General features: G+C 45.8%; 1 long non-coding RNA gene across 3 annotated transcripts; it reads right to left on the bottom strand.

Annotated features, from left to right (window-relative positions):
* Window positions 1–7,892: 7,892 nt before the first annotated feature.
* On the bottom strand, window positions 7,893–27,291 carry LOC112997356 (uncharacterized). 3 transcript variants are annotated; one of them, XR_010390127.1, is made up of 7 exons: window positions 22,654–27,291; window positions 20,909–21,179; window positions 19,790–20,677; window positions 17,122–17,172; window positions 16,178–16,381; window positions 15,532–15,640; window positions 7,893–8,224 (listed from the first exon to the last, which is right to left on the bottom strand). It is a non-coding gene; the product is annotated as an uncharacterized LOC112997356 (long non-coding RNA). The 3 variants fall into 3 exon arrangements; XR_003262684.2 differs by having other exon boundaries at window positions 19,790–20,024; XR_003262683.2 differs by having other exon boundaries at window positions 19,790–21,179.
* Between the last annotated feature and the right edge of the window lie 339 nt (window positions 27,292–27,630).

The raw sequence follows: 27,630 nt of genomic DNA, 5'->3' as shown, positions 1-27,630 counted from the left end.
CGCAATGGAGCAAGCAGCCTGGGCATACAAACACCTTTCTCAGGGGATAGATGTTGCAGGCTGCTGCGTGGGAAGTCCAGCGCTTCCCACAAAGCTGAGAACAAGCATGTTTGCCTCCAAAAGGGCCACCATTAGCTAACAGCTTCCTTTAGGAAAATACAGACCTCACAAAAACAAAACATGTAGACTCGGTTGTTGTTTCCCCAGCATAGCAAGCAAACCTCAGTTTGCAGTGGTGGCATGGCCTGTCCTTGGCATCAGGGAATACAGAACCAAGCAACGCAGAGGAAAGATGTGTCAGATGTCAGACCCAGCTCTGAAAGCCAGGGACACGTTTTGCTCCCTGCACTGGAGGAAGAGGACAGGAGGAAATGCATATGTGTTAAAAGGCATATTATAGGCAGCAAATTTAATGACACTAAATCATAATGCTACAGGATTTTGGAAGGGACATACACCCTCAGGCTTTAGATGACCTTTGAAAGAGAGAAGAATGGGAGTAAGTCTCCTCTACAGTTACCTCCTGTACAATTTCCTCCACCTTCCATTAAAACACCCAGTGCTGGAGCTGTCAGTAGCACCAGACTTAGTCGAAAGGTCTTGGCCCAACGCCTTCTCCCATCCCTTTGTCCCCCACTAATGTGGGGAATCATATCCTAACAGGCCTGTTTCAGTCAAGAGACATTTTCTGCCTCTTCCTCTCCTCTCCCCAGTTCTTTATCTCAAACAAACCAAATTATAGATGGTATCACTGCACTAAAAGTTTAAAGGTTGCTTCTTCTTCCTTTATCCTTCCTAAAAGCACCTGAGCATTGCAGAGGACAGCCTGGAAATCTGGCAGAGAGGACAGACAGATACATACTTTTGGGTGGGCTAGTAAAATCTATTTCACAGTCTGACCAAGCTCAAAGAGTTGACAAACCCAGCCCACACCGGCAAGGCAGTTTGGGTTCCCAGCGCCAGCGCATAGGTACACACGCCAAGCCACAGAGACATCGCAGCACCCGTCAGCTCTCGTCATGCTTGAGTCAGCACCATGCACACTAATAGGAGATTTCCCACTGAATGCAAGGGAGCAAGATCAGACCTCAAACACCTCCAAGAAATCCTCATTTTTCTCTCCACTGTGTCCCCCCTGAGGATCCATTGCGCAGGTGGCTTGTGCTGACATCCTCGTCAGGGCTGTGCTCTAGGAGAGTCTTAAAAAGCAGCATAAACTCCTGCTTTCTCCTCTGGAAGTACACGTCCTTTTAGAAGTATTAGTGTGATATTTCACAGAGTTTTTATGCTTTGAATATTCCGTGAGGTTTGTGTTCATTTTCTCATCATAAAGTTTTAATGGGAACTCCTTGAAATTGCTAGCTTCTCTGATACATCTTCAAATAGAAATTGTCTGTCTGTGCAAAACTTGGTGAGGTGCATCCTGATTAGATCTGGGACACTGTCTAAAGTTTTTTATTTTAAAGGGAAAAGCAAACCAGATAGTCAAGTTTTACTAGGATTTTTAACCATGATGTGTCAAAGCTTCTGTCCCCACGCTTGCAAGACTGATTACTGCAAAATCACCTTTGTCAAATGTAACTCTGCTGCCTTAGGATTTAGGCTTATCTCCTACAGTGGGGGATTCGTGTGTGGCTGAAGGCATAAAGGGCTCACCTTACATAGAGCTACCAGGGCATAAAATCTGCTCACCCACAAATCATTCAGCTTCCTCTTTCACTGCTGTAAGCACTACTTCAAAACTTTTGGAAACACCAAGGAATAAAACTTTGTAAAACTGTTAAGCTACCTAACAAGTTCCCAAAAGCAAATCCCTGTCTTCTCCCCAGAGACCTAACCATTGCCAGCATGAGCAGACCATAGAAGGACAGTTATGAAGAGAACACAGCTTGCTTTCCTTAATGCAACATCACTTTTCAGGGCTGGATCTGGACACAAAATCTAGTCATAAAAATGCAACTTGTTCAGGGTAAAAAGCTGGCTTTCCAATACTCACCACAAACATTAAATGCTGACACTATGCCAAGAAGTTTTTTATATGACATGATGAATTTTGCAAAATAGAAACTAATGTGATAATTCTTCCTCTGAAATGGATTTTCTGCACTCTTGAAAAGTATTTTGGGGGTTTGGCCTTTCCTTTTGCAAATTAAAGGACAGCACATCTGCTCCACCAGCTTGCCTTGCACAGGGCACCCTTTCCACTAGTTCATGCCCGTAGGCAGCTGCTCTCAGCAGAGATTGCCAAGTTGCAGAGAGGTGCTACAGCAGGCCTGTGACGGCCTTCCCTGAGCAGCAATGCACATACACAAGGGCACAGCTGGACCACAGGCTCGTTCCCACACCTCACTCCCCCTGGGGCGTTGCTTCATCAGAGAAGACAACTGCAGCAGAGCAGGCCTGGGAGACAGCCAGGCTCCATCCCAGCTTGACACTGGTAAGGCACTGGCCTCAGTTAGGCAGAGGAATTTTCTGGTGTCTGTCTATCCTCTGACCTGCTCAGTGCAGATCTCCCCAAAAGTTAACCTGCCTTCAACTGTGTGCTTCCTGGGCAACAGATTGGGGTGTGCATCATTCTTTGCACCCCTCGGATTGTCCCCTGCTCCAGCAGTGGGGGATGCCTTCCCAGAGTGCTGCTGTATATCAAGAGAAGCTGGGTTTCTCTCTGCTTCTTCCTTCTCTTTACCAGAAAGATGTTATGCAAATCAAATCTCTTTCACAGTCTCCCGCTGTGCTGCAGAGGGCTGGTGAAGAGGAGGAGAGGGGAAGGGGTGGGAAGGAGGGGGAAAGAGGATGGAGCCTTGTTCGCTATCAGCTGCTCAGAAGAGCAGAGCAGAGACAAGATTGATGATGCTCTCTGGATATAAGATCTCCTCCTTGTGAAAGGCTGCTTATGAGGCCTGATAGACTTGTCATCTCTTAATAAACATCGCTGATATGTCGGTGAGGAGAAAGTGGGAGCGAGGGGAGGACACACAGAAAGGCTGCTGACAATTTACTTAGAACTACGCTCTTCTCTTGCCTTGGCCTTCACGTGCAATTCAGACGGTCTTTTCCCAGGAAAGAACATCCCCAGCCCAGCCTCACAAGTATGTCTCACACTAGCAGATCCCGGGGCAGGCTGAACCCAGCATCAGGGCTTTTCCAGTGAAACACCCACTTTCCCTATGAGACTGGAGTCGTCAGCTCTTTGTGTACACCAGGGCCTAAACCTCAATGACGCCAGTAGGATTTTCACACAACGTACAGACTCATAGTAGCTACAGGAGCAGGTCCCAATGGGAACAGAGTGTAAGAGAGGCATTTCATCAGCACTTTGCAGAGACCAAAGCTGTACTGCTGCCATTGTGCTCCTACAAATTGCTCTCCGAGTGTTTGTAAGTTGCTCTGCTCTTGCCCACATGGCTGTAAATCAGATGGACTTGCTTGGGATCAGGAACCACATCTCTTGCTTTTGTTTAATCTCTGTAAACCAGCAAGGAAATTTTTAAGGCATAGAGGGAGCATTCTCCCTACCGAATCCCAATAATGACAATCACAGGCAGCAAACGTGACACTTCCACTGGGAGCTTACGTGGGTACAAAACTCCCGTGTGTGGTCACCCACACCTAGCTACGTGCACATGGATTTTGTGCGACTACAGCCACTTCTTCCTTGCATGTTTGGTTCAGTTTGTATTTAATAAAGCTATGCATGGTTAAAAATCCTCCAGAGGATTAGCAGGTGCTTAGCGGTGCTGTGTAAGTGCAGAGCTAAGGAATAACGCGCTGTAAGCACAGCTAGTGTAAGTGTTCATAGCTCCCCGTGGGGCTGAGAATGACTGCAAACCAGCCTCTCCACCCCAGGCTTACATATGCAAAGTAAAGTTCCCACAGAGGCTGCACAGACCACATAAGAAGCAGTCAGAGATGGAGGGTTGGGCTCTTGGAACGCCAGGCTCCTCTGCACCTAAGGAGGACTTAATACTTCACAGCAACCAAGACTTAGATTCTTAAACTAAATCCTTTTAGGGCTTGCATTAATATTTTTTATGAGGATTTGTTTGCTGTACTTGCACTGCTACTTCTGTATTTGCAAGAACGTGAAGCCATATTCAGCGCTTTCCAAAAAGTTAGTGGAAGAAGAGACTTCCAAGGGCTAGATTCACATGAAGGGAGCAACACGCAAACTTCCCAGGTGTAAGCAGTCTGTAGATTTGGTCACCTTCAAACATGTGCTTACTACCATCAATAAACAATACCCATGCTAAATAAGCACAGGCGTGCTCACATCCCAGATGACTGCCTTGCAGAAGAAAAATATATTTTGCCCTGTTTTCCGCATGACCTTTCCACATCCCAGGAGAGAAATATCAGTCCTCCCTCCTCCCCATAATTAGTGACCTACGATGAATATGTTTCTCAAAGCTGGAGTTCACAGCTCAGAGTAAACGTGAGTGGCTTCAATTGGACTAGAAAGGAAAACAGCCTCTGCTCAACTCTGACAGGTTAAAGTTCAGCCCTGGCATTTCCTGCCCTCGGCAGTCCATAATGAACCAGTATCCCCAGTATCAGCCTTCTCAATCAAACAGGCATTTCAACAGTTGAAATGCTCCTCCTCCACCCAAAGAAAGTCAGATGGATTTTTGGCAACTCTCAATAATAAGGTTGGTGTTCAGGAATTAAACTGAGATCACATTCACTAGCCAGTGTGCCCATACCCGCCTTCAGTTCTCCAGCTCTGTAGGAACATTAGATCATGTCCAAGTCCTCCAAAGGCAGATTTCTCTGCCTACAGGATTTTTCCTGTTAGGCAGTAAGGCAGTTGGTTGTCTGTAAGACAACCAACAGGCAATACTCCACAGCTAACTCACCAGTATCATCCTGTATTTCATATTTTCGTATGAAGCAGCTTGCTTTGCAATTACTCCATACATACAAATGTCTCAGCCCCCTCAGTCTTCCAGCCCTCCAGGCCAAATCCATGAAATAACAGTTTCCCAGCACTTCCAAAAGATAAAGGCCAGGTGTTTAAGGTAACATTGCTAAACCCTCATAATTTTCTTGTCTTAGAATACTTCAGGAGCTTTTTTTCAACTTCAGATGGCAAGTGATCAGATGAGAATCACAACAACTGTGCTAAAGAATAATTAAATTATATAATTATGAGTTTCCAACCTTTGTGGCTGTGAAGTCTTTGAAACCAGCATGCAAATAAATGCTCGAATGGAATTTTACTTATATTTTATTCCACCAGACAACCAAGAAGGAATAGCCCTTCTCCTTACCTTAGGACTTGGGGTCATGACTTAGAAGTCAGTTGCAGCCGTAAGATTTGTTTAGACACTTTCTGGTCAGGATTTCTCCCTGCGTTTTTTCATCAGAGTGGAAAAATGGTTTTAGATCAAACTCTTCATCAAAAAACATGCATTGTGTACATTTCTTCACATTTTCCCTACCAAAAAAAAAAGTACTAAACAGATAGAAGAAATGAGGTTTTCACAGAAAGTAAAGGGAAAAATAGAGCCTTTGCTGAAGCAACAGACAATAAAGAACGAATTAACTATCTCATCCAAGAAACTGAATTGCTGGTAATAAAAAAGAGAATAGCAATCTGAACTGTCCATTATGATTAGAAAGTTGGAACATATTTTATACATTTTGTGCTCTGTACTTAACCTAATGGTTATAATGAGGATATCTAAATGGCTGAGGATATTATTTGGTCAGAGGGTCACCACAGGAAAAGATAGATATAGCATAACTAGGAAATATTAGGGTATTTTCCCACAATATTTTGCAAGTTGTCTTTTAATACAATTAGAAGCATATAAGAAATTAAACAGTGTAGCAAGGTCCTTTCTTTTTGAAGTTTTTCATATTAATAGAAATTAAAATAGAGAACAAAAACACAGTGAGAAAAAACAGGATTCCTCACTGATAAAGAGATCAAATGGAAGACAAAACAGCATTTTAGGAGATTTTTTTTTTTTTTTTTTTTTTAAGTTGTCTGAACATAATCAAGCTAGAAAAAGAAATCACAAAGGGGGAAGAATTATTCACACTCAGGAAGTGGTTGCAATCTTCCACTGCTTCATGCCCTCCCAGTGCCATCCCTGCTACACATCCCCACAGTTCTGCACACGGATGCTGCAAACGCACAGACATTTCCATCCAGCAGCAACGCTGCGACTTCCAGCAGGCTATTTGGGGTGGAGGGAAGTGGGGGGAAAACAAAGCACCATGGGCCTCTAAAAACAGCAAGAAGGGGAAATAGGGGGAGAGAGAGCGCATGAGCGAGAATGGGAAAGAGAGAGGGACTTAGAGGCCCAAGGAATGCCAAGGGATGTATTTCTCTGGCACAACCCCACTTCAACAGCAAAACTCTCATCAGAAGTAGAGAATTGGAGCCCTCTAAAAACTCTGCCTACAGCATGCAGCACCAAAGATTAAAACCCCAACAGCTCCCATCTATAACTCACCCCCTTTTGGCAGGGAACATCACACATAACTGAAAACAGAGACAAACGGAAGGTGTCAAGTTAGTAATTTCCTAGCTCTACAGTGAGCAGCATGGAAAATATGTGAACCTGTATTTCATCCTCCAAATCATATTAATACTCAGATCTCAAGCAAGAGATAATACAGAGGTAACTAAAACTGTCCTAGCCAATATTTTCAAATATAGGATTAGAAATATAATGCATGTAGTGTCTTATAATATATATATAAAAATACCACGGGGAGGGTGGAGCAAGGCTAACGAACTTAAAAGATAACATCTGAACAAGTAGCCCATTACCCAAGGAAGATTTCAGCATATTCAAAACCGTGTATCACTTGGTTTCATGTAAATTATTTTTGTTTTTTTTTAACATAGCAAGACATTATCCTTCTTAAGATCCTCTGACAAAGATTTAATGCTGACATTTTGTATCCACATCTCCTTCCTCTTACCAAAAATCTCCCAACTCTGATACAGTGTAATTCTTCAAATCTTCAGTTTTAACAGAAAGTGAATCTGATTTTGACTCAAACTCCACATAGGTGTAGCTGTAAAGATACCGTCATGTGAAAGATTAGGTGCTAACGTGGACAAAGACAGGTCCATCTGCAAGCTTAATAGCCTCAGAAACAGTAACTGCCAGGAAAGAGTTACTATGCCTCTATATCAGTATTCATAATAGTAATAGTATTGCAACAAAAGAGGAAAGTGCTCGAAACTCCCAAGGCTGATTAATGCTCCACAGAGAAAACTATTATTCCCGCATGCATGGCTCAGACCTGTTGCAGGGGCCTTAGATTTCCCTTTTCTGCCCTGTTGTCTTTGTTCACATATTGTAGCTGTGATGGTCAGTGTGAAGTTTGTTACGAGACGTTCAGGAGTGGGATCTGGTGGGAGGATGGTACGGGACAGGTGGTCTGCCAGCCCTTCATGGCTAGGGATCTGTTGCAGTTTACTGTGTTTCTTTCACCTGGCAAACACAACCCATGCACAGCAACAGCCCCACGCCTCCAATTTCCCTCTGACCATCCACAATTCACTCAGTGCTCACCCTCACACCTCTCTCACACTCCCACAGGACTTGGCACCTATAGTCTACATAGCCCAAGCAAAATTAGGGGGGCATCAGCGAAGGGAGATGGAAGACTAGCAATCACAGCTCTAAGTTTGGAATGAAATTGCTATCTCCTGCCACAGAAATCCCAGAACAGGTCACAGAGGAATGACAGCCCATCCTAGATCCACCCCTTGTATGGGTGCACTGAACCGACCTGCTGGCCCCATGCAGCTCCGAGTAATCACATGGGACTTTTTTTCCCACATACCGCTCCATCAATCCCCAGGCACTACCTCACCACCTAAATTAATGGAGGCCAATTGCATTCAAGTCTATTGCCCTGAGATCCTAACTCTGCATCCAACTCAGCCAACAAGAGTTCCATCATCATCTTTAAAAGAAGCAGAGTTTACTCACACTCTGAGAAGACTCCACATCAATGCCACACAGTAGAGATCAAGGGCAATAGAGCAGACCGTGCTGTCAACACAAAGGCAACTGGGACCTACTCAGCTTCCTTCTGCTGTCTCTGATGGTGGCTGCTGCTGATGATCTTTGGATGAAATCTTCTCTCAGAGAAGGCAGAAGCGTCTCTCAATAGGGTGTATGGATGAACTTACAGAGCAGCCAGCTGTCCCATACCTAGTAGCACACAGCAGATCAGCTGCATGCATGAGGTATTTCTACCGGTGTAAAGAGAACAAAACAAAAAATGGCTTGGTTAGGTGGTGCAATAGAGAAGCCACAACACCCATCTGCCCAGGACACAAAAAACACAGGCATAAAGACAGCTAGCTGCCAGCTCAGACACTGCAAAGACAACAGCATTAAAATAAGGCTAAGAATGCAAAGCTTTTATTTTTCAAATGGGTCCTTCCTCCCACCTAGTGGAGAAACAAACCTAAATCCTTGGAAGCAATGAGGAACTGACATAGCATCTGAACAGATATTCTGCTGGGAGAGAGAAGTGAAACAGCAGGGAAAGCTGAAATACCCACCAACCCCCCCAAAACTGGGGTCCATCAGCACTGCTGCATGCCAGCAGGAGGGGAAGGCAGCTTTTGTGTGCACAGGGGTTGCTGGCTATCCCTGCTGCTGCCACCCAAACTGAAACTGTCACTATCTGGCTTGGGACCTCTAAACAGTCTAGGACAATATTTATGGAAAGTAGCAACATATGGGACTCTATTCTCCCCATGCCAAAGGTACTGGGATGGACAGGCAGAAGTAACTGGGCAGCCAGAATGCTGCAGAAGGCATACTTATCACGTCCATTTAAACAGGCACCAGAAATGCCTAATGAAGCTTGTCAAGGTTGTCCTATACCCACAGACCCAGCAGTCATGGCAAGAAGGCAAGCCAAGACCCTCTTTCAGAAATCCTGATCCCTCCACTCAAATATCAATAGTTCTGCACTAAAAACTGTCTCCAGTTGGAGAAATAAGGCAAAGGGACAAAATCCCTCCACAGCTTGCTACAGCTCCTACAAGGAGAACATGCATCCTCAAAGATGAAACATGGCCCTCACGTGACAAGCAGAACAAAACAGTGTATGCAACCTGTTAATCTGCAAGACGCAGGGAAGCCGCTGTAACCCTGGCTTCCTAGTACCATACTTAAGCTGAACATACCAATGCAAAGAGTTCAGACTGGGAGATGACAGCATCACCTCCGCTTGGTCCTAGGAAATCCTTTTGTCCAGTGCTCCTCTCTGCTTCCCCAGATGCCACCTTGGGATCTAAGAGGGAGGTTTCCACACTGTGTGAAACACGCTGCCTGTCACTAGAAAGATGCACATTCCTTAGGTGCATGGCTGAGACACAGATGTAACCCATGACCCCAAATCACTATAATTCATCCAGCCTTAACAACATCCTCTTACCCAGTGCATTTCCCCATTTGTTCCACGTGAAGTGTCACTGCCCTGGCCCACAGAGGACAAATGAGATGTGTAGCAAGAGGGGGATATTAAGAAACCTGCTTTCATTATCTCAGATTAATTAGCTCACTGATATTTCAATTCTGCTTGTTCTTATCAAGGAGACACCTTGCTGAGCTGTGAGGATCATGTCATCCACAGCACACGGCATATTGGAGCTCAGCGATCTCCCCTTGCACAGCTATGCCAGGTAAGGCTGGGAACTGCTGAATTAACATTGGCAACCATTTGCACTGTGGAAACACTGTGCCTCCAAGAGACAGGAAAGCAATCTTTTTAGGAAATACTAGAGGAGGGTCATAACACCCAGAGCTGGCATCAGTGTTATAACGAAGGCTGTTATCCACCTTGCCTCATTGTGCTCCAAGAGCCCAAAAAGGATCAAGTTAAAGGTATACTCCTTTTTTTTTTTCTTCTTCTTCTTCTTCTTCTTCCAGATAGATCATGCAAACAGAGCATTCCTATTGCCTTACACAGTGCCAACATATACAAAACTGTATCTGAGGAATTTGAGTTAGATACCAGCAGGAAAGTTTAGTTTTGCTCCTTCCCTAAGTTAGCTCTTGTCAGCTAGATCATTGACCAGATTTGTGTGCACCAAGCTCCTACATGCTGAAATAGATGATAAACTTTTTACAACAGGAAAGAGTCATGATAGATGGTAAATAGATGATGGGGCTGTAAGGGCTCTAAGAAAGTCACCTGCACCATCTCCTTGCCCTAAAACAGGGGTCATAAACCATCCCCACTTTTCTCTGTTCATGCAGATTTGCATTTCTAGAGCATCTATAACAGCAGAACCCCAACATGATAGACACTTTGATGATTCAAGTGTTAAATAACAGATAGGTGCTATTTATGTGGAAATTATTCCTGTTAGGACAGAGACATGAAAGCAACATTTTCTCATGTGCCTCTGCCTGCCTCACCTGCACTCTCCCTGCTCATCCATCTCCCAGGATTGCCTGGAACATTGCACATGTAGGAGCATTTTCAAACAGCTCTCAGTTTCTTTAAAAAGTCAACCTGCTCAGTAATGGCTCATCCTGCTCCTCCCACCCCCTGCTATGCACTCCCTCGGGGCCAGGAGGGGAGAAGATTCAGCCTGCTCTGGAAAACAGCTTTTAGTACATTAAAATATCACCACTTGTGAGTCTGATGCCATTGCAACTTACAAGCCAGAAATAGCAGCTTTGTCCCAATGGAAAAGAAAAGGACAAATTTCCAGCCTACCAGAAGGGTTCAAGACATGTAGGTGCACTTAGTCCTGCAATAACAGAATCTGTAACAGCAAAAATATTGCAGGGGGGAGGGAACAATATTCCTTCAGGTCATTATATTTTATATAATATCCCCGCAGATCTGTACAATGAACGTCCAGCACACAGGTTAAAACAAAAGGATTTTACAGAGGGAAAAATAATAATCCTACAGCTATTATTTTTTAAATCACCAAAAGGTCTTTATGAAGCATTTGGTGACTTCCATGTCCTCTACAGGGTATATATGGGTAGGAAGCAGAACAAAATACTTCCTTGCAACCTGTCCTTCCCTCAAAATTTCAAATAAACACAAAAAAATTTTTTTGAAATTATCTTCTTTCCCACATTAAGTAAAATAAACATTTTTGTTTTCAAATAAAACCATTTTTCTGTCCTTCTCTCCCTCTCCTCACCTTTTATTCCATCTTTTCCAGTCTCAGAGCAAAATTTTGGCTTTGAGAGAAAAAGGGCCCACCTAGCTCCTCTGTAGAGCAAATCAGTGATTGGTTAAACAAAACTGACCAGATCACTAGGCTTCAATTTGTGACCGACCGAATAATCGCCAAATTTCACTGACAGCATCTCTCTGCTGTGCCAGGGTCCCAAACTGAGACCCCAACAGCAATTCCTCACATCTTGTACAACCTCAGCAAGACTGTTCCAGCCCAGCTGCGTACAGAACTAGACATTTCCAAAAGTATGTGAAGAACAGGAGGAACTGGGCAATTAGATGCCTTCCAAAGTGTTTTGGTGTCTTGAAGCATCAGAAGATGATGAGGACATCTAGGACTTACCCCTCCAGACACATGAGATAAATGTACTAACAGTCAGAAATCAAGGAACAGGGTTTAAAGGAAAGGCTTCTACCACCCCGTTACATACTCCTCTGCTCATCACCACAATAACTTCCCAACATCAGCAAGATAAGGGAGAGGCAAAACCTCGTAAGATGAAAGTCTGAGTTCTCTTGTTATGTTTCCTGTTAATTTTTTGTGACCATGGCCAAGTTATTTCAGTGCTTTTCTCCTCACTCACCTCAGCTGTAGGGTGTAAGAAGGTCCCCTCCAAGCTCTGTAGGCATGTAAAAGAGACCATTGGGCAGCTCAGTGAGCACTGCAGAGACACTCCCTGGATGGACACTGGGACAGTGCCATGGTCAGATACTGTTCTATTGAGACACACATGACTGAAGCTACCATGAAGATGTAACGAGGCATATCTGATCCCTCAACGGTGCTTGGAAAGCATAGTGAGTTATCAAAAAGGGTAGACAATTAATAGGGCTATAGGTAGTGGGAACAGGAACAAGTCTCACAAGGATACGATTACTTTAGCTTTTCCTCCCCGTGCCTAACAAACTGTGCTCATAGGATGTTGCCCAACACTGGGCAAAGTGTTACTAAGCAGGTCCACCTCCATTTACAAAATCATCCCCGTGCCTAACAAACTGTGCTCATAGGATGTTGCCCAACACTGGGCAAAGTGTTACTAAGCAGGTCCACCTCCATTTACAAAATCATGGCTCCAAAGACTGGTGTTCAGCTGGAAAGGGGGAGAGCAGAGACATTTCTGGTCAGCAAACTGACTCATAGCCTCCAGAACACAAACAGCCGGTGACACTCTCCACCCCCATGGGCCACTAAGGAAATAAAAAGCCAAAGAAATGTCTGTTCCCAAGTGGAGAGATGGTCTGGGAGGTCATCAGCTAGACATCTCCAACTGCCCTGGCACACAATTGTTTTGGAAGGCAAATCAAAGCAAGTCCTCAGTTTATCTCCTTCCCTGTTTGTCAGACCATAGAGCCCCCCAAGAAAGCATTCACAGAACAACAGTTGCCTCCAGCCTTGTGACAGGAGAGGGCTCAGGACTGCTGAGGACTGTCACCCATCACAGTTCTGCATACACCAAACCTGAGACCAACATGATTATTGGAGCACTAGCCAGGCCCACAGAGGGATTTTCTGTGTGACCGTGTCACCAATGCAGGAAACTCTTAGTGTTGTTTGCACCAGGAAACTTGGAAGGGACACAGTCCCCTTCTTCAGCCCCGTAGCAGCCAAGCTAAAGCAAACAGACAGATTTTAGGCAGAAAGCAGCCAAAAGAGGCACAGGAGCTAAAAACAGTGGCTACTAACTCCAGATATCATTTGCCTCCAGGTACTATTACAGCAGCAAATGATCTGCATCTTGCTGGCAAGACGAGAGTCTTGGGGAAGCCAAGCAGAAAGAGAAGTATTTCACCAAGTGGAAACCACATTTGGATGGCTTACAATGGCCATCCCATTCCCCCCCAAAGATGCACACATATGTGCATACAGTACAGTTGAGGTTGCTATTTTAGCACCCCGATCTGAGTCGATCAAAAATGCAGTGGGTGCAAGAGGACTGTGTGCAGTGGCGCTCCTGCAAAACACAAGCTCAACGCAGTAGTGGCAGCAGCAAGAGTCGAATTCCCATTTAAATAAAATGCCAAAAGGCAGTCAGTGAAAGTGACATTTATGGTGTTACTACAAATGCATTCAGTGGGAAGCTGAGTAGCAGAAGCAGGTTGGGGGAGAAAAAAACAAGCTGTAGTGAAAACTGCCATCTGTATATTGTGCCCCATTTTTAATATTCTGTATTCTCATAAAAAGTGTTGTTTCTGTCACTATTCAATCTCCCAAACTCACATGGAACACTGTTAAAAGTCAGCAGTGTGTGAAATGGTATTTTAAAATAAATGAAACCCGCTCGCAAAGCTGCGGAGGAATATTGCAATGCCAGGGTGCTGACAGACAGGCATTGAAAAGTAACAACCGTTATCATCTTAAAGCAAAGCGGATTAAATAAAAACCCACAGCTAGTGGTGCATTACCAAGTCTGATATTGACACAGCTGCCGTGGTGGTTATTTTTCATTGTCTCATCAAGACAAAGCATCATGGGATATCAATCTTCCCTCTGTCAGGCCATGCCTGGTGTAAAGTTTTTCGTTTACATTTTCATTATATCCCTTTTATCTCAGCTGCCAGCTATATACATATATATATATATACACATATATATATACACACACATATATATACATATATACACACACATATATATATACACACACACACACACATATATGTAAAAAATATATAGATTTGGGGAATGCTGAGATTGGGTGACCTTCGGTGTATTGCCAAACCACATGGCCTCTGGCCACAAGAATCCCTCTCCTCCCAGGACAAAGCCAATCTCCCACTTGCCCGTGTTAGAGGTGCCAGGTGGGTGGGCTGCAAGGACTATTGTAGATCCCCTCCAACTGGAGATGGGCTTGGTAGTGACCTGGTAAAGGTATAATCCCTTGAGAGCTTTATAGCCAAGAAATCAAATTAACACAGCTGCCAGTGTTTTCTAAGCAGGTCTGTTCCTTTAACCAGATTTTACTGGATAGACCAACCAAGTCTGTTTGCAGTCTAGCTCAGTTTAGTGCACAGAGAGGGAGAAAAGACAAAGCAGAAATCAGAGTTCTCCATGGAGGTAGCAGCTATCAGCACCAGTGAGACAACCAGTGCCATTTCCTCCTTTTAGCTCTACAGCCTGATCTCTAAAGATCATTCTTCATATTTCTGTCCTTGATACATCTTTAACCTTTGCAGCCTTGGGATACTGGCAAGTCACTGCCCTTGTTTTATAAAGGAATTATAGGTAAGCATAGCTGGGGCAGAAGCATCTTCCTGAGTCTGGTGAGAGCCTAGAACAGTGCTCACTTACAAGAACAGCATAGCTAATTCCTGGGCCATAGCTGATTCACTGGATGCTCTCACTCCTTTTGCCAACTCTGCTGTTTCAAGGCAGGAAGGAGAGCCAGCTGTTTGCAGCTGGCCACAGTATTCCCCAAAGCAACAAGCAGGACTAAAGCAAGAAGAAATGGTTTTCTTTATCCTTAAGGAAGCCTCATCTTCCAAACAGGTTGCAAATGTTGCCCTCTGTGGTTGCTTTTCTATATTTGATAGTTAATTACGTGCAGCCTCCCTTCTAACATTTCTTGTCCTTGTCAGGTCTATTCTGAGGCAGTTCAGCAAAGCCCATTACAGCAATTTGGTCCTTTAAGGACAGGAACTCTGGGAAATGTAGTTACCAGGGAAGAACAAGGGCTAAAGCAGCCACAGAGGGCAGGCAATGCCCTGGGAAAACTACAAAAGGGACAGGAAAAACAGTGAAGCAGGACCCCTTGGGAAGGAGCCACAAAGGAGCAAGTGTCTAAGTGGTTGTTCACCAGCGTTCCCCACCTCACTGCAAGCTGGCCCCCTGATAAGTTATCAGCAGTGCAAAATCACTATTTTCCCTGCTTTCCTTAACTCCAAGTCAGGTAACTGCTCAAATCCTGTGCACCTCTTCATAACAATCCTTGCACACTGTTTGTAGCCCACCCTACCAGATTCCCTACACATCTAAGATGCACACCAACATCAGTCCCGCTGCACACAACTGAACTGAAACTCAGCAAGGGGAAACCTGGGTACTTTACTCATCTTCTGACATTAAAGCAAGCTGAGCACCTCTTGGTGAGACAGAAATCCAACAAGTGCTGGGTGTGACCAGTCCTGAGGAGCAAGGGTAAAACATTATCACACCTTTCCTAAGCTGGAGCTCTCTACATTGGCCTTGAGTGTTTTCCCCACCCAAGTGGGTCTTGCCCTCCAATATTCTCATCAGCTTCTCTGGCACCTGTTTTGAGCTCAGGCCTTTACCATAGCTCAGGAGCCCAGCTGCCCCCAGAGCCTGGGACGACCTGTCCCCACACACAGCATTTCACATACCTCATCTCCCTCTGCTCCAATTACTCAGCCTCTGAATCTTCAGGGACACGGGAGGTCAAATGATCCCCCTGGCAGAGCAGGCAGTGGAGTCCGTACACACAGGAAATCCCTGCATGAAAAATACAAAGCTATGTAAAACGATCCACACACATGCCTTCTTCTCCCTGCCTCAGTTTCCCCAGCACTGGAAGCAATGTGCTTGAGCACTTCATGATCCCTCTCCTGCCTGCATCTTCCTCTTTGAGCCTAGGCATCTCCCTCCCATGCTGTCTGCACCTTTCTCCTCATCCCCCTGCTATAAAAACAGGACCTCTCTGCCATAAACTTCTAACCCACAGAGAGGTCTTTACAATCTGGGACCTGGGTCCTTTGTCCTGCTATGAGGGATGCTCCCTCTTCAGTGCAGTTAATATTCCGTTCTTCCAACCAACAGCTCGCTTTCCCAAGGTGCTTCCATTTAAAGAGATGATTTCTAGTCCATGCAAATAGCAAACTGCAGAGAAGGGGGCATAGTTTAGTGAGGCGCCAGCCCTTCCCACGCAGTTTGAGAAAACACTTTGTCCCTCTGCAGTGTTCATTCTTGCTTTCCTCCAGCCTGAATTTGCCCCCTAGATTCTGCCTCGCGAGCCTGTGACCCCAGACTTACAGCAGCGACACCTTTGCTGCAGCATTCGGCATAGCAAAGGGTTACACCAGCTCTTCCAGCAGCATTTCCTCTCTCTCCCTCTCTGTGAGCAGCAGCAATTGCCATTCTGCATCCTTAATAGCAGCGTAATCAAAAGTTATGATGCATTTTTCAGTAATCACAAGAAATGATCCCCACTTAGCGTTAAGTAAAGCAAATTTGCCACTGGAAGGATAAAAAAAAAAAGAAGAAAAAGAAGTCAAAAGCATTTCAATTTTCATTTGAAACGAATGAGTCAGAGTCAATTTGGTAAAGCAGTTAACAGCAGCTGTGCTCCCCTTCCCAGCCCCTTAACAGGTACAATTTGCTTTTAACAAACAACCTCACAGAGGTCTCTAGCACTGTGTTAACACAGTGGCATTCAACCTCTCTTGCTGTTGTGTATTTAAATTGGGTAATAGAGTCAGGCGAAAGAGATCCACCATGAATCTTAAGAAGTACAATTTGACAGAGTCTTAAAAAACAAGAAAAAAAGGGGGGTGGGGGAGCCTTTATAGAAAATAATAAATGAGTTTGCGAGCAGTTTGTGCTGCATTATTTCAAAGCAGCATATTAAAAACAACAAAAGTCCTAGTAAGCCCCAGCATGGTGTGGAAGAAGGTGACAAGATCCCAGCAAACCTGGAGCCATGAGCCAGCAGGACCCCTCTGCAAAGAGTGCCTAGGCCCACTGGCTTCTCCCTCCCACTCGGGTGGCTGAGGGAAGAGGAGTACTGCGTTTCAACTTGCTATGGGATACTATCTCTCCTCCTTGCTGAGCAAACTTACATCTTCCTTCCCTCCACAGAGGGCCCAGAAGAAAAGTCATCCCTCCTCTTGCTGTCCACCCCTGCAGCCATGCTGAAAGAAGAGCCCGGTTCTGCCACAATTAAGACATTCATGGTTAGCCTGGCTCTCCAGACCCACCTGTAAGGTTTCCTCAGCAGTTTTCCCACGTGGGGTACACAGAAAGAAGTGCTGCAAAACAAGCCAAGATGTTTAATGGGCAAAGTACCCCTGCAACCTGCAGGAACAGCTGCCCTGGTGCACTCAGGATACTTTGCCCCGCACAAAGAGCAATCAAGAGGAAGGCTGTACAACAGGAAAACCCAACAACTCTTCACGTTAACACTAAGGCTGCTCTGACCCCTTAGGCCATCTCACCACTCTCCTATAGTCTCAGCAGATGCTGAGGGAAAGAGTTACCTCCGGCTGGTAGCAAAAGCAAGCATGTGTGATGAGCCTCCAGCCATAACTCCAGCTGTCCCTTCTCATCTCTCCTCATCCCAGAGCATCTCTGTCCTTCCCTTACCCTGAAATCAGGCCCTTGACGATGCTCTCATCTCACTAGACTTTTGGTTCAGGCAGTCTTGTCTCATGCATTTGTTCTTTGAAGAAATCTCATTTCATTACTTACTTCTCAGCTTTGTAAGGAATTATAGGAGGTGAATGAAGAATTCATGCCCTCAGTCAGTAATTGGTATTTTTGTTGTGTCCCCTCCCCCCCCCCCCTTTTTTTTTTTTTTTTTTTTTTTTTAAGAGGAAGGAAAGCTAAGGAAAGGATGTAAATGGGGCAAATAGCAGGGCAAGGGGGTGTCTTCTCCCTGTTATTAAGATAAAGTCTCTCATATTGTTCCTGTCCAGCAATACACTGGTGCTTGCTCCAAGCAGGCCCTGTAATCCTGCAGATCGAAATTTGAAGGCATTCCTGGTATTTTTATCAGAGAGATGAGTAATGAAAGCAAACTGGACATAAGCAATTATTACAGTGTAATCTGCTGGAAATGAAGTCAATCCAATCACCTAGTGTTCTGCTTTCTTCTCATTTTTTAGACTTCAAGTAAGTGCTTCCCAAATTCCAACTGAAGTTACTGTTACAATCAATAGCACAAGGGCTTTAAACATTAGAGTCAATTAATATGATGCTAGTGAGTGCTCTCTATTGATCCCAGGCTGATCTGAAACACCAGCGAACAGTGGCACAGATCTACCAGCAAGGAAGGACAAATGCAAAATAAGAGGGTGCTGGCAGGCTAAGGGGAGAAGCAGACCTCTTTCTCAAGTATATCTAAGAAAAAAAGAAACCCCTGTCCTGAAAACACAGGAAGTTTTCCAAAAACCAAAAGCCAAAGTCTGCCTGGATGTGATCTATTCCTGTTAGCAGATTTGCCATCAGCTACTGTGAAGCCAGGCTTTTACCCACCCAACACGTGAAATAAAATTCAGTTCAGCCACCTTCAAGGTTCTGCCCCGCGGAGCTGTAGACGGGCGATACTTCTTCCTCCGCCTCTCCCTCCTGCCAGCAGTGAGCACACTGTCAGCCAGGAAACAGATTGCTACATACGGCACAACCAAGGCTTGCGATGATTAGATCTATTAATACAGTGCATCTGATTCACCTCCAAGGCCCTGACGCTCAGTGACAAATAGGGACGGGCTTCCCTGCTTTACTGAGCGAGGTCCCGTGATAACGACCTTCTTACTGGCAGCTGCTTGGAGTCCGGGCAGACATGGACCAGCAGAACCTCGGGAGAGCAGCAGCCCCCATGGGAACAGCCCCAGCAATGCTAGAGGGGCTCCTGCTGGGATGGGGTGCTGTCAATCCCAGGTTGTGGCACTGCCTTCCCTGGTAGCGGCGGAGCTTATGTCCTGGCAGGCTCCACCCACCTTGATGTTGTAAATAGGTCCTCCTTTCCTGCCCTTCTCTTGTTCTCCTCTTGCCAAGGTTGGTGCCAGTCATGCCAGAGATTGTGCTGGTGACCTGGTCCCCACTTCCTGATATATAAAAGGCCCTTGCGGGTCCCTGTGTCCCCCATGAGCTGCTGTTCGGGACCTGCATTTCCCTGTGGTCAAAGGAGTGCCTGTTTCTGTGGGGGAGCAAAGCATGGCACCTCTCACCTGCTCCAGGATCACTTCTCCCCACCCATGTTCACCAGCAAGCAGCAAGAACAGCCACTCACTGAGACAGGCCAGGGAAGGCAGGATGGGGAGGTTACCTAGGACACAAACTCTTCCCTTGAGCTTCTCTGACCCCATGCCTAGGCCCAGGTGCTCTTGGAAGCACACTCTGCCCCACAGTTGTCTTCTCAGAGCAGGGGGAGCATCAGCCTGTGCTTCTCTACTCAACATGTTCTTGTGCTTCCTAAGCCCCTCTAGCATCCTTTTTTCGTTGCCCCATGCATTTCAGACAACACTGGAAAAATAACAATTTTAGCCTCTCAACCTGAAGAAGTGAAGCTTTTCATAACAAAGTGAAACCCTACACATTCCCTTTTACAACCTGCCCCATGGCAGGTACAACTCAGACAGGCCCTACCACCTCGAGGGCAGATTCACATGAGATGAGGCTATTACACCCTAACCCAATTTTCCCCTACCCTGGCCTTGCCTTCCCCTAATGCTGCAGAGCTTGTGCTCTCCCTTGCCACGCTCGTGGCCAGGAGAGAAAAGCCAGACAGCTATCGTTCCAGCAGGCCTGACATCATCTGCTTATCAGGCATGGTGACGTCTCCTCGTCAGCAGCTGCAGCCCGGGGTCTGCCTCTGTGGGGAGGCACACAGGCAAGTTAAAGGTGGACACTTAGCGCATTTATTACCTGCTTATTAGATACTGAGCTCCTGTTATGATGAATTGGCTGGATGATGACTCCCGCCAGCTCCCAATGCTCAGCAGGGCTTTCTAATTCCATTTTGTAAAGGCTGGGCCAAGGCAAAATCATTTCCAAGAGGAAGGAAGGAGCAGTTGTTTTTCTCCTGCCTCCAAAACAACCTGACTCTTTGCACAGTCTCAGCAGGACCTTTGCTTGAAGTGGCTCATCTTTCCTTTCCACCCTGTGGATGCAAAGGGGATAGTTGGGAACTGACAGCTCCAGCAGCTAGTCTTCTGTAGAAGCACAGGGCAAGTGGGGTAAGGCAGATAGGCCTGGTTCATCTCCAGGCAGAGAACACCCCAGCTTAGGACAGGTTTTGAAGTGAAACGCTGCAGTCTCCTGAAGGTTTCCACAGAGCCCATACAGCTGTTTTGCCTGTACAAAAGGAGTCAGGCCAACCTCTGCAGTACATCACATCCACAAGTCTCCCAGCAGAAAAATAACACATGGGGACAGGTTTCATAAGGTTAAAAAGCCAGTAGATGATGCAAAGATTTTTCTGGGCATGGAGGCAGGCTCCAAGGACATTCTAGAAAACTGGAGGGGGTGTTTCTGCAAGAAAAAATGGTCAGGAGACAAGGAAATACAGCATTATTTCACAGTATCACTGTTCAGTTCTTCTGAGGGCTAGAGTGAAAGCTGCAACCAAGAGGTAGGTGGCTTTGGGTGCCTCTCCCAAAAGCATGGAGTGCTGTAATTCTTTTGTGATTTCTTCCCGATTCATTAGTTACATAGAGACCTGTTGTTATCCTTTATCCTTCCTGATGGCCAGATTCAAAACCTAAGAAGGCATGAAGAGTCCAAAGGATGATGAAGCTGCATTCTCACCAAGTCCTTGATCCCAGACACCAGCAAGAATCATGAGGAAAAAGCACAAAGGGAATATTCACTAGTTCTTCCTTTAGTTAATTGTTTCCCACTAACTCTGATAGCTTTTACATCCTTGAGGTTTTTTTTTTTCTTTCTTTTTTTGCTCATTTTGATCAGTGAAAGCAACCCTTGGAGGCTGGAGCCAGCAGAAGTGCCTATGCTTTGCTAGCTACAAGTGCTTCATCATCCACTTACCTCTGTTGGCAGAAAACAACCCATATTCCCATGTTCTCAGTCTTTAACAAGTGGCACAGGCTAAGGGCGAGCAGTGATGCCACACTGCAATCGCTCTGAGCAATAGAGCAATTCCTTGGCTGAAGGAGGGAGCAAGCTGGAGCCACAGGTTGTGATGGTGGTTTGATAGCCTCTGAGGTTTGCAAGTGTCCGTTGTTGATCAAGCTGTCTGCAGACCAAACACCCAGGTCTCCAGCAGAGTCACAGAATTAGTGTTTCTCTAAGCACTGTCCTGCAAAGCCAGAGAGAACAGTTTATGGACCTTCTTATCACCTCAGCTTCACTTGCCAAGATCCCGCTGAGTCTCTTCCACTTGCTCCCTGCTAGACCCTTGCAAAGGGATATTCATTCTTTCCACATAAGGGTGACCCAGTGCACACAGACTAGATGAGGAACCCTATTCATGCAGAGGTCGGGGCAGAGAGGGGTGCTGGACAGTTAGTGCTCTCAAGGCTGATCTCCATGCTCTGCAGGAGGTGAACACCTGCCTCCCTTAGGAACAGACTCAGTGCTCAAAGTTTCCCTCCCTCTTCCTCTGCTGGGGGGCCCTTGATCCCAGCATGGGGGAGGGCTGCACATTATACATATCCCCTCTGAATTGTTACACGTTTCTGCTGTGTTCCTTAGACAGAGGACTTTGCTACCAGCGAGCGAGAGAGAAACTGCCATCTGGGACCGCATGTGCTTTCCAGACAGATGGTTGACTATTCTAGTCGTGTTTTATTTCTAGCAATGGTTCATACAGCAACAGCGCTAGTGTGAAAATGGAATGTGACAAGATGTGTATTGCTGACACCTTCTGTAAAGTTCAGATAAAACCAAGATGTACAGAATATAAAAATCAATATAATTAGGTAATTAAGAGAAATAAAAAACATGATTTAATGCTGTATTGTGTTCATGTATATTACAGATTGTGTATATATGTGTGATATATAACATACATATGTATATCTGTTTCCACGTTTATGCATGCACACAGTGCAAAACCAGTGAAAAAATAGATGTATGCATTTCTCCATTAAAATAAACAGTTATCTATTCCAACAGATGTCTGGACAGGATTTCTCACAATTGCCCACTCTTTCACCCTTTAGACTTTAGCTCCATGGTGGAAGAAACCCCCTCTGTTGTGCTTCTATGGGATCCAGTACAACATCCTTGTCCTACCCATGTTCCTTGAGCATTATATCCTGCATCCTGTAACGCCAAACAAGTATATCTAGAAAGGGTAATATAAGGAACAGCAGCATCACACACACATGAGCTTTTACTTTATAAGCAGGGCAACTTGTTAAGTCAGCACCATTACACCGTTTTCTGTGGAACCAGGAATCCAGCCTTGTTGCTCCAATCAACATAGGAAGCACATCCACACACAGAGCTTGAAACATGCCATTGTACATAGAGATGGTGAAACTTGGCCATAAATCCCAGTTCCCAGTTCCTTTACAGTTCAAGTTGGAAGGAAGGCAGGCCTGAACCAAATGTGTTAAGCATATTGGGCACACATCTGGGGCTGACTAGAGACAGGCTTCCCTTGCACATGGAGAGATTCTGCAGCTCAGCCTAAAAAGTCACATCTCTCCCACATTGCACTCAAGTCTTGTCATAGGATCACAAGGAGGAACAAGACTGCAAGAAAGACTCAAAACAGAAGTACCTGTACCCTGGCTGCCCAAAGAGCCAGTGTGGATGCCACGCACCTGTAGTGGATGAGGCTGGTCCCTGCTGAGCCAGTAGGTGCTTGACTTGGCCATGCTTGAGGCTGATCCTTTCACATGTGGTGCTTCCTCAGTCTTGAGGGCAGCAAAGGGTCCATCTCATGTTGCACTATGTGAGACCGTATGGGATGAGAGAGGAGAGGAGTAAATGGGTGAACAGTGTGACCCGATCCGCTCCTGGACACACAGACACCGCCCAGCAGGGTCCTATGCTCATGGGTTATGTCCCTTCCCAACTCACAAACCATCTTTTAAGGGGCCTAAGACAAGCAGAGATGTCCTCTGTAGCAGGTGGTACACACTTGTGTGCACACAGAGCAAAGCAAGATCTGTTGCTTTAATTGAACTTTTCTTGTTATTAGCCGATGCAGAGCACTAGTGACTGGAGGCTGGAACCCCGCCTAGAGTGCTGGGACTGTCTGTGCATAAAGTCTGTGTGCCAGCAAGGTCATCATCAGTTGGACAAGGTGTGGGATAAAGGCACTGCAACTGTCCTAATATTAAAATCCAGGACTATGACTCGGGAAGAGTGGCATTGCAGCTAACACAACATTCATGCAAATGTGGTCCAGGATCCTATTCAGGGACATGAAACCACACTTGTAGATAAGCTAGGAAAAGCGCAAGAGGAAAATTCATTTCATTCACTTCTCAGAGCCAAGAGATGAGCCTCACTGTGAAACTGCTACAGGAAAGGATCCAAACCCAGGTCAAACAGGCCAGTGAGAAACTGCCACCTCTGGATCCCCTGGGACCCCACTCTGACTCAGAGAATGATTTTTTGCATCCTCAGGCCCATAGTAGAGTACAAAGGACATTACACAAAAAGCAGAGTATGTTTGGGAGTTTTAGCAATGGCTAACTCTGTCTTTGTCACTTTGCAGTTCCCTGTGTGTCACTCAAAGTGGAAATCTTCCGTCCAGTCCCCGTTAGGTGCAGATACGTTTTCACACTTCTGCCAGGCCAGGTACTTTCTGTACTGCTGATGGTTAATTACTTGATGATGAATCACACTGCTCAGCAGGGAGGTGGGGCAAACAGCGTTATCTGAACAAGTCATGGAGTAGGGTGGCAGGGAAAAAAACATCTCTGTATCTGGCGGGTGGGCACACACTTGCGCACACACATACTGGATTCTCTAGGAATGAATTCAGAGAGGAATATCAATAAATCTCCCAGCCTGGCCATTGGGGTGGGAGTTTTGCTCCCCCCCTCCCCACAACAGGGAAATTCTGCTCTTTCCATGGGGGGTGGGAAGTGGCGCAGGGCTGCATTGAAATGTAAATTCACTCAAATTATTAAGCACAAGAGAGCAGCTCCTGCCAGCCCTTTGTTCCGCAGTCAGAATGTGTAATCTAGAAGAATAAATATAGTCAGATATCAGCTAAACAAAGAGACCCGGGGCCATGCATATTCAGCGACCCTCTCCCCCAGGACGTCCCTTCCCCCTTTATCAGGCAGGCTCTTTCTGCAGTCAACAATTGTAGATCAAAATGCCCTCATTAACCAGGACCCAGACGAAAACCTCTGCTGTTTCATGCTAAGGGTGGGGTCCTTTCTTTCTCTGTGTTATTATCTCCCTACCCCCTGGTTTTCTCCTCTACCCCATTTTCACCCTGTGAGGACAAAGCAGTCTTTGAAGACCACTAGCATTACACTCCCAGACAGGTGGGGTAGCTGCAAGACGAATTCCCAGGGTCAGGCAGCTAGTGTGGCTCCAAGAACAGCCCCACACTTTGCTACCATGTCCACCTCTGTGCTAGCACATAGTGAATACCCTCAAGAGAGGGCAAACTGACTACAGGACTATGTAGACTGCCCTAAAGAGGGCAAAAGAAGCCAAATATATCCCTCTGCCATTTCACAGAAAAGATTACCCCAACCAAGCCTGACAATCAGTGGCAACTCTCCCAGAGATGCTTAGGTAACAAGACAACTCAGAACTGTTTTGCGTGCTTCTTCCTGCAGCGGACACCCAAAATTCCCCCAAACATAAGAATTCATAACAAGATCAAAAAACAAAAACAAAAACAAAACCAAAACAAAAGCACTACACCAAACCTTACACGTTGCTGTGCTTCAGGAAGATGATGGGGATACCAAGGACTGCACCAACGTTCCATCTTCTGCAATAGCAAGAACACTTACTACGTGAAAACACCCAGCAGATCATAGGCAGCCAAGGAATCCCACTCTGCACAGGAGGGCAAAACACTGCCTGTCAATCCCTCCCCAAAAACCCACGGACAGGAGCAAGACACCAGCCAGGTGCTCCAAAGCCTTTCATGCCAGAAAAAACACCAGAGTATGCCTCCTACAGCCAGTCTTCCACCAGACAAAAACCCAGAAGCCAAAGGACCCTCCAAGGGCTCTTCCTTTGCCCTCGCAGGTGACCAACAGGAAACCTGATTGTGCAGGATGAAAGTGAAGTGGCTTGGCATGAATGCAGGACTACTCATCTCCCACAGTGAGGGGAGACAAAGTCACCCTGGGAGCTCCAGTTCCAACCAAACTTTGCAGAGCTGCAAGTTTGCACTCTGTGCTGAGACACCCAAGGCTACCTGCCTGCCAGCCTCCTCTTTCAGGTCACATGAGAGCAGATGATCATACTGGCATGATGCTGTGCTGGTAACTGGATGGAAAAGAGACATTCGGTTTCCCAAAGGCATTACAGCAGCCAAAAAGCAGCAGCAGCAAAGACAAGAATCTCAAGCAGGCAGCCAAGGATCAGATCTGCCACAAGAGGAGGCCGTTAGAGGCAAAGCAAGCATGGGGCAGGGAGGAGAGGTGTGTTCTCACTGCTCGCAGCTGGGTCATTACCTAAACACAGTTTCTCCATCTCCAATGCTGTCAGTCTCACACCTGTCACTACCACTAACCCACAGCAAGATTTAAAGATGAGGTGGAGAAGATTTTAAAAAAAAAAAAAAAAAAAAAAAAAAAAAAAAAAAAAAAAATCAATTTGGCTGGTTTTGAGTTATATGAATATAATAAACCCCAAGTGTCCTGCTTTTGGATGCAGTTTGTGCTTCCAATAACTCAGCAACATATTCATTAAACAAAGAGCAGCAAGCCATTAAAAATAAAGCACAAGGAGAGGGAAGGCCACGCAGGCTGTAAATATCTTTGACTCTTTTTCAACCTCCATTTTCTTATCCCTGCTCATTCACTAATTGACCTCTGGATCCTGCTTCTCAGAACCATCTCCATCAATGCACTTTGTAAGCTGTGGTTGAAGGACAACAAAGGATGTCAGGCACTCTCTAAATGCAGGATAAACTCACAGTGGCCCTTCAAAGAAGAAGAAAGGGCCTACCTCACACATAAGCCCAATGCTGGGATGCAACTGCCCCTGCACAGGGCTGTAAAAGTTACAGGATCAAAGATCAGGTGTTCCAGGTGAAAATACTTCCCATTTTGATCTGCATATGCATTGTGCGCAGAGCCTCTTTGCATATGTAAGAAATACCCACATCCTGGTAGAGACACTTCTTGCAATGAAGCTGAAATATAGGTGTTAAAGATAGACTCTTATTTCTCACCCAGATGGAGGCATTCTGACCCGAGGGCATTGCTCCCCATCCTGATCCACCCAGGACATACCTCCTGGTGCCAGACAGAGCATCACTGATCTGGACTGAGGACCAGCACACATTAGCACTGAGCCATCCAGAAAAGGGTGCCATGAAACATTATGGATTTCAGCATTACTCTAAAAACTATGAATAGGCCAAGTCCACTGTGTGTCCTACTCCCCAGGGGCATCTGAAATCTGTCTTTCCCAATTTGAAAAGCCATCAGCAGTTTAATTCCCAAACCCAACCCATCACCTGCCACAACACTGATTCAGAAGACAGCACCTGTCTGTCTGGCTGTCCTGCAAAGATCTCCCTGATGGCCAGGACAGCCCCAGTGCTGGTGCAGAAAGAATTGTTTACTCAGCAGGAGGCTCAACTCCATCTCTGCAGCATTGGGTCCTTCCTTGCAGTCCACCATCTTCCATGCGGCCTCATTTATTTCTTACTAAGTGTTGGAAGCATCTCAGGGCATCACCCAATATGGTGACAAAGCAGCAAGTGAAATTTCCCTCGTTTTTCCTCTGACTAGGAGAAATTCTTGCTGAAGGAGGCACTCATAGTCTTAGCCAGAGCATTAGTCTTTCTCTCTGCCCCAGAAGAAAGGTAGGGAAAAGATTTCTCTATTCTTTGTCTGTAGGCACTCAAACTGCCGTGTCCCTGCCTTTGCATGGGATTTAAGTGTAGACTTCTCATGCTTTTAATCCCTCCTAAAACTCACAGCATATGGCAGTTTCAAAGGAAATTGGGCTAAGACAATAAAGAAGAGTTTTGCAGGCTCTGGGAAGAGTACTGGCTCTGCAAGAGAGAAGCTGTGGAGAAGAGACAGCCTGCTGATGTTACAGACCTGACAGGGCTGAAGCTCGGGGTCTTGGAAAGTAGAAAGCAGGGCCAGGAGCTCCATGTGGTACAGCTCACTGACAAGACATCTTCACCCGGTCCCTGCTAATGCTGAGCAGCTGATCGAAGAGATTGGACAGGTTCATCCCCCCATTCACTCTGCTAGAGGACACTTCCAGTGCAAGGCAGGAGGAAGGACTCTGCATTCCTGGGGCTTCTTAGCTCCCAATGGCCCAGAGTTGATGGGGAATTGTTCAACCTCTTGCCTCAGCCACAACATAGGACATTAGTCAACTGAGCTCAGCACAGCCTGAAGGAAAACAGCCTTAAAAGCAAAAGGTATCCAAAGCCATTCTTGCAGGTGTCAAGGAACTGCTCGCTTAACCAGCCAACACCCACCCATGTATCTGGCACATGATCAACACCACAGTTCTTTGGGTTAAACATGCAGTTTAAGTAGCCCCTTTTGACTAACCGGTAGAGAAAATCCCTTCCATACAGCCTCCTGCTGCAGGGAGGGAACTTGCCACAATCAGCAGCTTTC

The sequence above is a fragment of the Dromaius novaehollandiae genome, chromosome 8, assembly GCF_036370855.1.
Source record: "Dromaius novaehollandiae isolate bDroNov1 chromosome 8, bDroNov1.hap1, whole genome shotgun sequence".
Classification (NCBI taxonomy): domain Eukaryota; kingdom Metazoa; phylum Chordata; class Aves; order Casuariiformes; family Dromaiidae; genus Dromaius; species Dromaius novaehollandiae.
The sequence above is the reverse complement of the archived record's forward strand: the minus strand, read 5'-3'. Positions and strand labels throughout refer to the sequence as shown.